The sequence below is a fragment of the Rhyacophila brunnea genome, unplaced genomic scaffold (genome assembly GCF_057557595.1).
Source record: "Rhyacophila brunnea isolate RB1 unplaced genomic scaffold, BYU_Rbru_1.0 scaffold_17, whole genome shotgun sequence".
In the NCBI taxonomy this organism is placed as follows: domain Eukaryota; kingdom Metazoa; phylum Arthropoda; class Insecta; order Trichoptera; family Rhyacophilidae; genus Rhyacophila; species Rhyacophila brunnea.
In genome coordinates, this window is record NW_028232827.1 from 6,482,380 (window position 1) to 6,496,738 (window position 14,359).

Sequence of the window (14,359 nt, forward strand, 5' to 3'; positions counted from 1 at the left end):
CAATAAAATTCTATAAGTACGTGAATTATCATTTAACCATAACACATCAAATTGCATCGCATAGCCACATATTTTAAAATGTTTAAAATAGTACCGCAGGCGAATTTTTTTTTACTGTTAAGGCTTAATTATTACATTGGCAGACGCGCAGATCCAACCATATTCAACGATCCACGCTGAACCGTCGTGACCAACGTCGCAAACAATTACACGCAACGATTCGATCGTGTTGGTTCTTTGTTTTTGATTGGTTTAAAATAAAAATAGTGTTGCTGTTATTGAAAATACAAGTTGACCGAAAATTATTTCTTTGTTAGATTGGTCGCTGATTACACTGAACAGATTTCCCTCGAAATTTTACGTCAAAATTCAGCTGTTAAACCTAACCTCGCAAGCGGGCGGTAGCTTTGGATATTTTCGTACGTTCTCGGCAATCTTCGTGAACGTGGTAGATGGAAATAGAATTGGTTCCAATTTGCTCACGATCGTTAACGATCCCGGAAAACCATAGATAATAGTTTTTGACAACCGTGACAGACGATCGGGACAGACACAATCTGCCAATGTAATTTGACCATTCGAGCAAATTTTTGGTGTGCGTTTTTCTTACATAACTGATCGACCCACCACGCTGCCCCCCCTTTTGTGGGGTCATGACCCTCAGTCTCCGGTAGGTCTTGAATGGTTGAATAGTGCTAATAATCCCCACTCCGGCTATGTAGATTGTGACGTGGAATGTGTTATGAATGTTTCATTGGAAAATTGCAAAATGCCTTTATCGGAATGAATAGGTAGGTTAAAATTAGATATCTTAGGTATTACCGAAATGAAGTGGAAAGCAAACGGCAGATTGGAAACTGACTGCACCTTACATTACTCGGAAAATGATGATAATCACTATCGACATTGAGTGGGTATCATATTGACCGATAAGATGAACAAATTGAAAAATAGTTTTGTTCCCTACTCATACAAAGTATTGATACCTATTAGAAGTTAAATCTGATATCTAATACATGTATACTCTCCAACTGCCAATAAAGATGACGACATAAAAGAAGAATTCTAATTCTAAAATCGACGAAAGATAATGAAATTACCTTGATTAGAGGAGATTTAAATGCAAAGATTGGCAAAGGTGAAAGTGATGAATTACGCAGTGGCGAATAGTGGAGATAGGCTCTGAAGATCGGTTAGAAATAGTGCACGCTAAACTTTGTCAGTCAAATGTATTTGTTTTCATTGAACTAATACTATAATGTGTAGATAGTGTTTATTATTTTTTATTCTTGTTTCAATGAAAACAAATAAGTATGACTGACAAATTTAGTGTGTACTATTTATGTCGAAACTTAATAGCCTGCCTCCACTCCTCGCCATTGTGAGTTAGTAGGAGGGGAATGGGGCAACTAAGCGCCATGACAATTGGGCGCCGCATTGTCAAATAGAATAAATAAACGTTCGTTACGATATTATACAGAAAGTAGACGAATAATTAATTTTATTCAGTTGTTATCTAGGTACTACTTAGTAGTTTTAATTAATTTTTCTTAACATAATGTTTTTTATTGCGGATTGAGAATTATCATGCCTGAGGCTTTATATAAAAATAAAAGAACTCTCTTCTAGTTGGAACTTAAACATATGTACAATAAAATCATTATTTACGTATGCATCATAATAATAGAATAATTGAAATATAAATAATAATATTAATTATATATTTTTAAAGGACCTATGATTCACGAACGTCAATTTATTTTCGAATTTTAATCGATTGCGTTGCGCTCTGTTGTCCCGGCGCCGGATCGTCCTAGATCGAGAAGAAAGACTACTACAGTTCTACCAGGAACATAGTATGGTTGGAAGGAACACAAATCGGAAATAACGGAAATCCTTACAAGACGATAGCAATAACATTGTAAGAAATCAAATTTACTGAAGGTATAGCTAATTCGCAATCGTTACAAAAATAGCATATCATCAGCTACTAAAACTTATCCAAGAACCGACATCTCATCTGACCACAATCATGTTGTAGCTATAGTAAAATTAGATTAAAATGTTAATGAGGATACCACGCAGAAACCAACGTGTTCAACTGAAAGATGTCGATGTCCAACAACTGAAAACTACACTGGACACAAAAATAGAAAAAAATAAAACTCCGATATAACAGATGAGTGGCACAGGATAGAATACGTGAGTCTCCTAGACTCTAGAGTCCATAACTCACATTTTGCAATTTTGTCAATTTTGAGTTAAATAGACTAAACGATTCTAAGGGCATTAATATATATAAAGAAAAATAGGAGTTGGCTATCAAAAAAAGTCACTTTAAACCATGTTGAAAATCGTTGACAAAGTTGACTCATGTGTTCTGCTCCATATCTAATAATCAATTAGAATAGATGAAAGAAGAAAATGGAAAAATAAAAGTGAAACTCAATATAGGAGAATATTCATCATATGATAGTACAAAAAAGGTGTTGGTTGGTTTTTAAAATTCAATTAATAATTAAACCCTGCAAAACTAAGCCATAATAAATAATAGTAAAAAAAATACTCCTCTATCTATAAAATATGTAAAATTATGCAATTAAATCATGCATAAATTTTGGATAGTTTATAGATAGAATAATATTTTTATCTATTATGGCTTAGTTTAGGCAGGACTTAATGAATTTGAAAAAATTAACCAACAATATGTGTAATATGTATTCTTAATTAAACGAAAATAAATAAGTATGAATAAAAAAACATGCACAATTTTGTCATATCGCCCAAAGTATACCAAAACTATTATGGTTTGGTATAGGCAGGGTTTAATATTGATTTTTAAAAACTAACTAACACCATCTGTAAATTGCAGTCTTAGTTCAATAAAAACGAATACGTATGACTAACAAACTTTAATGTGCACTTTTTATGGCGGATCTTAACAGCCTGCCTCCACCCTTCGTTACTGTAGGGGACCTATATAGCGTTCTACCTAAGCAGCTGAGTCCTACGGGAAACACACGCGCATTACACACTCACGCATACACGTCTAAATTAACATCTTTATTAAATCGAATCAACGGAAGTCAACTGTGTTCACATATTGTGTTTCACTGATATCCCACGTGTGACCCCGACGTGATTAAAAACAATATATTATATTTATAATATAATCAACTCCAAATAAACCTAATATTAAAAGTGCCCTCACGTGATTCAATCAAATCTCACAAATATTTTAACTAAACTTCTTCGATTTAGCGGGTTTTTAGATCAGTTTCGTGGCCATGAAGTATTTAAATTATGATTTTTTTTAAATCTGTTTCTTTATTAAACACCACAGCAGGTCTCGAAGGAGCAATTAGAGTGGAAAAAACTCCCAGGCTTGAGGAAATCCCATTATGTAAAAATATATAATTATATTAGTGTGACCTTATCGGGAATCGAACCCGTCGCCCGGAGCAGTGAAAGGCCACCGCATTACGCACTGGACTACAAGATTACTACGAGGGCCACCAATTATATTAAAATTACTGTGTTATCCAATGGCTTCTAAGAAGCAATCAGTGTAAAATAATGAAAATCAGCTAACTTCAGATTTGTTTAGTTGCCCATAGCAACAGAAAGTAAACAACAACTGACAGCTGATCCGTTGTCAAGGTGTAAACTGTAAAATGTAACAAACTGATTCGTTCCGTGTGAAAATATTAATTCAATCCATATTCAAAATTTAAAGGAATTTTGATGTTCTAATGTAAAAACATGATCAAGTTGACAACCATTTAAACAAAAATGTTTCATTTATAACTCTACAAAATTGAATATCCAGTCAACGTCAAAATGTCCAAATTCATGTGATCCATAACCTATAAATTCCAGTCAAAAACATTTTAGTGCCTTTATAAATCGTCTATTGACAAAATAATGACATAATAATTGATCAGTGTAACTAATATTATTATTATAAAAAAAATAACACTCATTTACGTTATAAATGGGTGCGCCATCTTTGCCCCCATTGACACAACAATTTCCTCAGTGGTGCAGAACTGGACTTCTTCAGCTATCCAGTCCTACTGATGAGAAGTTTTCGACGAGAGTTTGGGTATGTAGTTTCCTACTTATCGGTGCCTCATGCTTGAGGATCGTTACATATTTATATACAGTCCCGGCTTTCACAATCTGGCACCGACGATATCTTACAGTACCCGCAGCAGTGACGTCCCTACGCAAAATGCCGCCCCTAGGCAGCGCCAAAAAGCCGCCCCATTTTTTATACAGTATTTTTATCACCCTTTCATGACTCCAGTATCTAAGAAATGTGTTGTCTTGATAAATTACTAACAAAATATACACCAATATAGCATACAAAATTAAATTTAGATATAAAAAGCGAATAAATATAATTAAGTTAGAAACTTACCCAAATCATCAAAGTCATATTTGGTTGATATTTCTGACACATTTGGTTTGTACCATTTAGCAATACACAGATTCGTTATTTCCACACCATTTTTACAAACCTATTATTGTAGGTAGGTACAACATGTAAACAAAATATTTTTAGCTATTTCTATAAGTATACCAAATCTCGATTTGCCGCCCTTCGAGTAACTGCCGCCCCCAAGCGACGCTCAATCTGCCTACCCCCACGGGACGTCACTGACCCGCAGTATGCATACCATATTATGCTATAGGTACTCTGTTGGCCATGGCCCCCACATCTTGAAGCGGCCTCTTACCTATCACTAAGATTAAAGGCAGTGTGACGATCAATAAAATAAAATTTAGGGTTTTTTATAGCGATTTTTACCACGCTTTTATTAGCTCGTATTCTTATTTGTCCAATACAAATCTTGCAATCGATTTTTATCTAACTTCCCGACTAGCTAGACATTTGAAACTTTTAGAATATATCAGAACACGATGACAATGCATTATTTTAATACTTTTAACCATCTTTAAGTAGAATTGAATTCATTTTTAGTTAATTCTGTTTTGCTTGGAAAGTTATTTCGGAAAAAATCCGTAAAAAGTAAAACACTATTATTGGTTGCTAAGGGGGCCTAGCAACTAAATTATTAATTCTATATACCTGCGTTACTATGGAAATCAATATGAAATGTCAAAATGACATTTTAGTATTCTATATTATATGATTCAACAGAAAATTTAAAAACGTGGTATTTAAAAAGTTCTTTTTATTTTATAATTATTTTGTATTGAAGGGGGGACATGCTCGTCGAAGGGCAAAATTGAGTTTTTATTGTATTTTCAAACCATGATCCTGGACACTCCTTAAACGTTGTAGATACTCTATTTATATAATTTTGAAGCCTTATTATCCTTTATAGTTATTTTAAACATTTGATGACTGCATAAAGTATTTTTGTTACATAACATAGTATTCTTTTAAACCTCTCGCTCTAATGTTTTAGAATATAGTCATATTTCGGTACATAACTGTGCAGTGGTGTTAAGATTTTTTACGTTTATTAATTTTTAAACGCATTTATAAAACCATTAGTATAATTTATTACGAGATAATTTTTGTAAAATATTCACGATAAAAAATTATATTGATAATCTCTGTGATCCCAAATTTGACAGAATTAGGCATTTTATTATTCAAAAAATCGGCAAAACTAACACATTTGAAGATGATTCTAAAGATACTTATTATTAACTATGTCTTTGACCATTCAAGTGTGATAAACATCTTATGAATAATGATTGCTTTATAATAATTATTGACCTAAGAATAAGGTGGTGTTTTTTTGAAATACGCCATTTCTTTTGTCATTCCCCAGTGGTTAAGCTACAACATACGGCCGTAGACATAAATTGACAAACTATAATTGAAGTAGGGAGTAAAATGATATTGACGCGCGTGTTTGAACAACCCCTTTTTGATGTATGTATAAGATTTGGGGATGCGTATCAAACTGGATTGTATCAATAAACTTATTGATAAATACAGCGCATTTGGTCTGCAAAGAAAGTTGGTAGTTGCACCGTTTTTAGCAATGGTGTGGGTATTTTATCCATATGCAGGGCTCGGAATGGACCGGAGCGTCGTTCCGGTTCTTGAAATCAGTAAAATTATCGCTCGGTCTCGTGGAAAAAATAAATTGACCGTCTGAGCTAGATAGGTCATATAACAAAAAAATCTAACACACTTATTTTTATACAATTCACATAAAAAAATGATAACAACGAGTAGGTACTTATGTTAATATCTTCAGAAAATTATCGAGCGCTCCGGTTCGTTAACCTTTTCATTTAGAGCGCTGTCCATATTATGTGGTATTATATTGTGCGAGATCTGGTGGCTAGTTTATGACTTGATAGTCAGGCCATACAATGCAAGAAATACAAAGCCTGCTGAGCAGGATCGGTCTTGGAGCGATTATAAAGATTACACTACATACATTGAAGTTGCTTTTTAATAGCGATCAAAAATATTTCAATAAAATTTTAAAAAGAGGGGCCCCTTGCGCAGAAGAATCATTAAGTACATTAAATCGAGTACGACGTGACATTTGCACACACAATGTGGGGGGTTTTCAGGTCCGTATCCCCTCGTCTTCAGAAACGGAAAATATAATATGTACTAATTATTTAGTTAGGTAAATGGAATATTATTTTATCTTCTTCTTCTTCGTGACCTGGATGGATTGGCCCTACTCATATCAGCAGTTTACGACACGCAAGGTCTGTGCCCACTAGGAAACCCATGGCATTCATATGTTGGTGCAACCATCTGGGGTATTCCAATGTTTCTTTATCATTTCGATGCGGCATGATGTCAAACAGATGAATGCGCATTTGATAACCATTTGTGGATGTGTGGATTATTAGTTCAATAAAAACAAATACGAATGACTGACAGAGTTTAGTGAGCATTATTTATGTCGGATCTCGACAGCCTGCATCATCCACCCTTCGCCGCTGATCTACGATCTGTGCCCAGAGCCGAGTTCATTCGTCAAAGCATGTAGGTATGTCGCATCAGGCCATGGACGAGTTAACTCGTGCGTTCTTGTTAACGTAATAACTTCTGAATAAACCGTTTGTGTACATTTTCTAAATAATCAGTGCTCGAAATTGAAAATTTTACGAACCGGAGCGCTTAGTAATTTGCCAAAAATATTAACATAGTGATTATCTGATTTTATGTATATGTATTTTATAAAAACAAGTGTGTGAGATTTTTTGTTTTTGAATTATCTTGCTCATCTATTTTATACACAAGACTGCTATTGGCAGCTATCGAGGGTAGTTTTTCATGTTTGTATCAAAGTATTATAATTGTTAACTTATGTTAACCGTCTAAACAGTCAAAACTGTCAATCTCGCTATAAAATTTACTTAAAAGTTTATTGTTACAAAAAGTGCTAATACTACGATAAAAAATACCTTTAATAGCTGCCGATAGCGGTCGATAGCAGTTTTGTGTGTATAGAATAGACGCGCAGATGGTCAAATAAATTTTTCCACGAGACGAAGCGATAATTTTGGGGATTTTATGAACCGGAACGGTGCTCCAGTGCGCTCCGATCATTTCGAGTCCTGTAAACATTATTTATTATTTTAGTGTGAAAATATTCACGATAAACTCGAGAAACATGATGATTTAGTAAGTTTTTATAAATATTTATCGTCCTGTTGCTATTTCATAGGATTTATTTTATCCGAAAAATAGTTGGCCAACAAGTGTCCACCTAGTGAAAATTGGCTGGCAGTGATAAGGTTAAATTGCGCCCTCCACGGGGAAAAGGTTACCGACCTCTGACCTACAAAACTGAGACTAGATTAGTATCCTTTTTCATAATGTACTTATTCAATATTCTTATCGCTGTATTCCCGGTATTGAGCCGCGGTAAAATAAACTCAAATCGTTCGGAATACATATTTATGATATTATGTATTGTCACGATTAAGCATTTTTTTTTATCGCTCGTTGTGAGTCGATCTAGTTTTTTTAAGCGGTGCAACTGTAGCATAAATTACTAGTTGTCACGCGATGTTATTTCAGGCACGGAATTTTTATTTTAATAAAATATTTCGATTGCCTCGGTGTGCGTGGTACGTGTTAGGAATCGAATTCTCGGGATTTCGGAATAAGTAGTTTTGTCAATACACCGGTATCACTGTTTTTTCCACGTGATATAATTAATGTATAGTAGGTACATAATGTAAAAAAATCTATACTAATGTTGAAATCATCACTTTCCGTCGGGATGATTATTATTTGTAGTTGTTTGGTATTTTAGTTCAGCAAATGAAAACTACCCTCGATAGCTGCCGATAGCGGCCGATAGCAGTCTTGTGTATATATAATAGATGCGCAGGAGGCAGGGTTTAATTGAATTTTAAAAATTAACCGGCATCATTTGTTAATTATTGTATTTTTAGTTGAATGAAAGCAAATACCTATGACTGACAAAGCTTATGCGTCAATGACATTGAGTTACTTTACAAGCTGTTTGTTGGCCAATTTAAAAGCGAGCGATTCAGCTACTGCGATTGTGATGATGACACAGAAAACTTTCCATTCGCTGAGAAGCCAACAAGCTATTTTGACAGACCGTAGTTCATTTTTTACCGGGAGGTCGCTACTACGCTCTACCGCGCAGACGAAGTAGGCCCACATGCCGGCGTGTAGCGTGTAAAGTTGACCAGCTTTCAACTTTTCTCGGTAGATTGATTACAATCTGCTTGTTGACACTGGGAGAATTTAAAGGCAGATTGTAAATTCGCCAACAAGCAGATCGTAAAGTAGCTCAATGTCATTGACGCTTTAGCGTGCACTATTAATTATCGCGGATCTTAACAGCGTACCTCCAACCTTTGCTATCGGCACATATAATAATAATAATATAATATATACTTATACTAATAATACATACAAAGCATGGGTTTTACTATAGCTACATACTTACTATGCTAGGTAGAATACGATAATGGTTTGAATTCGAAAGCATAGTATTTTGTTATTCTGTTGTTTCCGTAAGAGCCGTGCGCAGGCGCCCTTCCGGCGCCGGCATTTCGACGTCGAGTGAAAACTCACCACCTAGGTACGTAGGCACCGGCGCTACTAGAAAACGAAATCGATAATCGCGCCTCGCACCTATAAGGATAAGGGTTTTCTTCTTTACGTCCGCCGCGTCACTTTCAATGCCAATACGGCAGTACGATAAGTGTAATTTTCTCCACAACACTACGATTTCGGCGAGTAAAACTGACATTGTGCTTTTGTTTTCGTCGTAATAATAATATATTGTGATTGTTTTCTGTCCGCGAGACGTTTTGCAAATGCTTCGGGAGGGCGGTACCATTTTCTGTACGCGGTGTCGACACCGAATGTTTGCAAATATAATAACACTAAACAACAGTGAAATCGGTACATAGTTGTAATCAAATCAATATATTAATGTAAACAAAACAAATCATTCTATATTTCGTTGTATATTTCTAAGTTAAATTGTCTTTTTAATTTAGTAATTCTACCGTTTGTGTTTTTCATCTACGCAGTTTTTTTTGCGTTGATTACATAAAGATACGGTCCACGTAAAAGTCATAATATACCTAAAACCATTTGTACCAAATATAATACAGATTATTACTAGATAACATAGTGTTTTTTCTTATATCACTGTGGTAATATATTCTTTGTAATGAATTCTTTAATCGCTTGGCTTTTGCATTCGATGCATTGCCGGTAAGGTGTTCGGCATGTCGATTACCGGCACTAGGGTTACTTGGAAAATTCTTAGGAAAATTAACGTCGATTGATACATCAAATCTATTAATAAAATAGCTAGACACGTCACGTCTCCTAAGCTTAGTTCTACAATAATGATACTATTTGTTTAAATATGGTCGATGCTTTTTTAAACATATTACGTTAACTCAATATTAAGAGGCGTGTCATATTAGTAAAAACAAACATTGCAGAAGGAAAGAGAATTGTAAAAAATATACTATTAGGTGAGAGTAAAATTAGTTAGTACTAGAATTTGAATCTGTAATTTTTGCCTTTCGGCATCTTGAGGTCTTATGCATATTAAAGTATTTCACCGTAGCACAGTTCGCCGTGAGCCTTCTTATCGGAAAGAGATGACAGTATACTATACGGTCTCCAATTTTATTATATCTATTATGAACATTAATTCAATTTTCATTGCTGATTTTTGCAAAATTCACGAATTCAAGAATGAAAACCTAACCTAACCTAACAAATAATCCAGTATATCGGCTATATTAAAAAAATGTTTGCTGCTGCTTCCTGCAAAGCGTAAACGTAAACCGACAAGAACCGTGTTTTATTTAGACATGAATTTTATGTCAGTGGGTACTATACGACTCAAAGAGGTTGGACGGTCTATTAATATACAGCCATATATTTCCAATACAACATTTCACGATGAAGTGTGATACGGCGAACTGCATACGTACAAGTTTCCAGATACGCTTATGCATGTCATGTTTGTATAGGTACAACTGACAATTTTTTGTTTTTTTTTGTTTTTTAATAATAATTACGATGTTGAAAATAACAAAAGTTAAGCTTATCATTATATTATATTAGTCTATATTATAAGTAAAAATATTTTTTTTTTAATCAAGAAACTTATTTTTACTTACTTACGCTTGAGTGCGTGGTGATCTCAGTCTTGGGTATCTGCTCCTGAGACATTTCCTGACGTAAACAACTGGTGATGCTTCACATCCAAACGTGAGGCCGCATGATACTCTCTATTAAAACCAATAGTGTGGTGCGGGGCGGTTGGTTTAGAGTCTAGCTCTGTGATTCTCAACCTTTTTTGCTTGGAACTCCGTAATCTGCCTAAGTGTTTAACATTTTTTACCATGCTCAATCTTAAGAATATCATATTATGTAGAGGTTGTATTAACGGATTTTTATTTTTACGAGAAATGTCAAAATTCAAAGAAAACGCAAAACAACAAACTGTTGAATTGCTACGAGTAACGTACGAGTATAAACTGTGTATTTATTGGCGAAAATTAACAATGGATACTATTAAAACACTATATCTATTTTCTATTATAAATTTATATGCTGGAGTATAAAAATCAAAAAAACTACATTGAAAATAATGGCTAAAATATTGGACATGAAAGTTGGGTGTTTTGTGTGAAGAACGATAACGCATTTATTTATAGGTTTAGGAAATTGAAATTTTGTGTGAGCATAGACAACATCCTTTACGACAAAATGCCATCAAAGTATATAGTACAAAGTATATATATAGTGAAGTTAGCTGGTTTGCAGATTAAGTAGTCGATATGTATACTTAACATGTAAATCGCCAAACTTAAAAAAATAGTCCAACTAGGAGAAAAGTATCCAATGATTCGATACTGACAAAAAAGTAACTATAGGTACTCTTTGACGGCCCTACAGATGACAGCGACAGCTGTCATTACTCATTAGCATAGACCAGGGTTGGCAAACCTTTTACGTACGCGTGCCAAAAATTTCAAAATATTATTTTTCAACTTTATGACGTGCCGAGCAGTTTTTCATGGGAAAAATGTTTCTTAAGAATCCTATTTAAAAAATGATGTTCTAGATACCAGTACTCAGTAGCTTTTTTCAATTATGCCATATATTTCGGTCCACCAATTTTGAAACTGTCTGCCAGAATGACTACTACTAGCTCCACTACGTTTTTGTTTGTTATTTGGTGCAGCCATTTTTGCTTGGTGAATTGTTTGTTAATGTATAAATTAGTTTGGTTCTCTAGAACAAATTGATACCAGAATTGCTCAGATCAGATGAGGCATTCTCTCGGTACATTGGTCTCAAGTATTGTAAATCGATCAAAATTAGAGGTTCGTGGCACTCCACCCCCCACCGCCTGATGAGGTTAGTGCGATAATATTATATGTGACGCATAGAGCCTAAGGACCGACCTATACAATTACATATTTACGTTAAACGTAATGCTTATTCTTCTGATCTGTCATTTATTATTATTATATTTTTATTTCTCTCTTCAAACACGTGTCATGCAAAATCATCTCGCGTGCCATAGGTTCGCAGCCACTGGCATATACCGACATATACAGTAATTAATATATACGTACCTATAACGATGTGGTTTCACGTTAGATCAGATGTGTCGTCGTAAGTGGCCTTCGGGGCACCCCGTGACCATCACTGGTCTACGAATATTATTTCCCATTGAGTCATAAAACGGATACAGCCTTCTCGATCCCTAATGGTCTACTTCACGACATGACAAATTAATGCAATACAAACGTACGTGCCTACCATGGTAATATATTATTATGTACTGAGGTGACGTCCCTTGTTATATTCATAAAGACGTGTATTATGGAAATAATTAAAACAAGAAGTATCATACTATGCAAGTATTACTAAGGCCTGGCGCACACATCCCGGTCGTTGCGGTACTGTAACTAAGGTATAAAAAGTATCACAGTCTTGCCATATCTAGCATTTTTAAACAGGCACAATATTAGAAAGTTGAATTCTTTTTAACTGGTTTGGCGTCGAGTCTGTTACTATATACGTTGACTCAGCGCTCGAAATGGAAAAGTTTACGAACCGGAGCGCTCGACAGTTTTCTGAAAAACAACACATAGTTAACATAGTTAGAAGATATAGTTATCAAATTGTATGTGTATTTCATACAAATAAGTGTGTTAGATTTTCTATTATATGGCCTATCTAGCTCAGACGGTCAATTTTTTTTCCACGAGACGGAGCGATAATTTTACCAATTTCACAAACAGGAATGGCGCTCTGATGCGCTCCGGTCCATTTCGAGCCCTGCGTTGACTTCGTTGGAGCATAAGAAAGAAATCCGGCGTTACATAAATATGTTGTAGTAAACGAAATTAAAATATTAATAATTGTTTGTTTTGTCACATAAATTTTCCGAACATAGTTTGAGAAACCCTGAATTTTACGCCAACAGCAAGACAGTCTTTGCTTGCTACCACAAGTGGTCGGTGTCAGTACGAACTCGTTTAAAAAATAAATAAATAAACTATTTTACATAATTTGACTGTGGAAAGGAAAAAGGACGTAATCCGCACAAATCAAATTTTACAGGAGGCACAAAAATGTTTTTGTTATGGGTTTCGGTTAAAGTTAAAATACAAAATAGACAACCTTCAAGTGCATGATAATTAATTATTTGGATTTTACATCTCAAACTTAATATTAATTATTGAGTTAATTTAAAAAAAACAACAACAAAAATGATGTTGTCGTTTTTCCCATGTCACTTACTTCTTTTTTTTATGTTGCTGGCTAAATTTAGATAATAAATCGGCATTTGCAGCTTACATCTTTTAGACAAAACGTGTATTTATTCGTGTACAATGTTATTATGCAATAAACCCTATGAAAAACTGAGGGTTATGTTTTTCCTTTCTAAAGTCTAATTATAGTACTGTACTGTACAATATTTTGACCGTTTAGCGTCACGTAGGTATGTATGGGAAAGTTCTATCGCCAACGGGCAGTAAGCCGTCAGTGACTCATATATTATTTTAATGAAAACGACCTCGATGTGTCATAGATTATAGACAAACGATTGGACACATAATTGTTATTGAATGTCGAATAAATTATATTATTTTTTCTCTAAAACTTGTATTCCGATTCAAGCCATAATATTATCAAGTATGTGTGTGGTTGTAATGTCATTCCTTGTCCAGCGGTGTTCGTAGTCGCCGGCGCTCGAGCGAAGTAACTATAGGTGATTAATAGTGATAGGGTTACAAGGTTTGACTCTGTACAAATTTATAAGACGGTTTTGTGTAGCTTTTTGTTCTCGAAAATAATAGTTTAAGCTAAAAGATTATTTACAATAACTAACTTTACTGATAATACTGACTATTTATATCGGCCAATGGGTAGCCATATAAAGCAAATTCTATCGGATAACAAATATTATTATGCTGGTGTTATTGACCGTCTTAAATATTAAATTCATCTCTACATGTTTCATGTAAATTGTATGTAAAAGTTCAGCGTGAGCTTGCTTATCGGAAAGAGATGATTGTATACTATACGCCTATACGGTCTTCAATTTTATTAGATTCAATATGAACATTGATTCAATTTTCATAGTTGATTTTGACAAAATTCATGAATTCAAGAATTAAAACCTAACCTAACCTAACAAATAATCCAGTATATCGGCTATTTTCAAATTCTGTTTGCTGCTTTTGTAAAGTGTAAACCGACGAGAACCGTAATTTATTTAGACATGGATTTTATGTCAGTACCTACTATAGGTATGACCCAAAGAGGTCTTTAATATACGGCCATATATTTTCGATACAATATTTC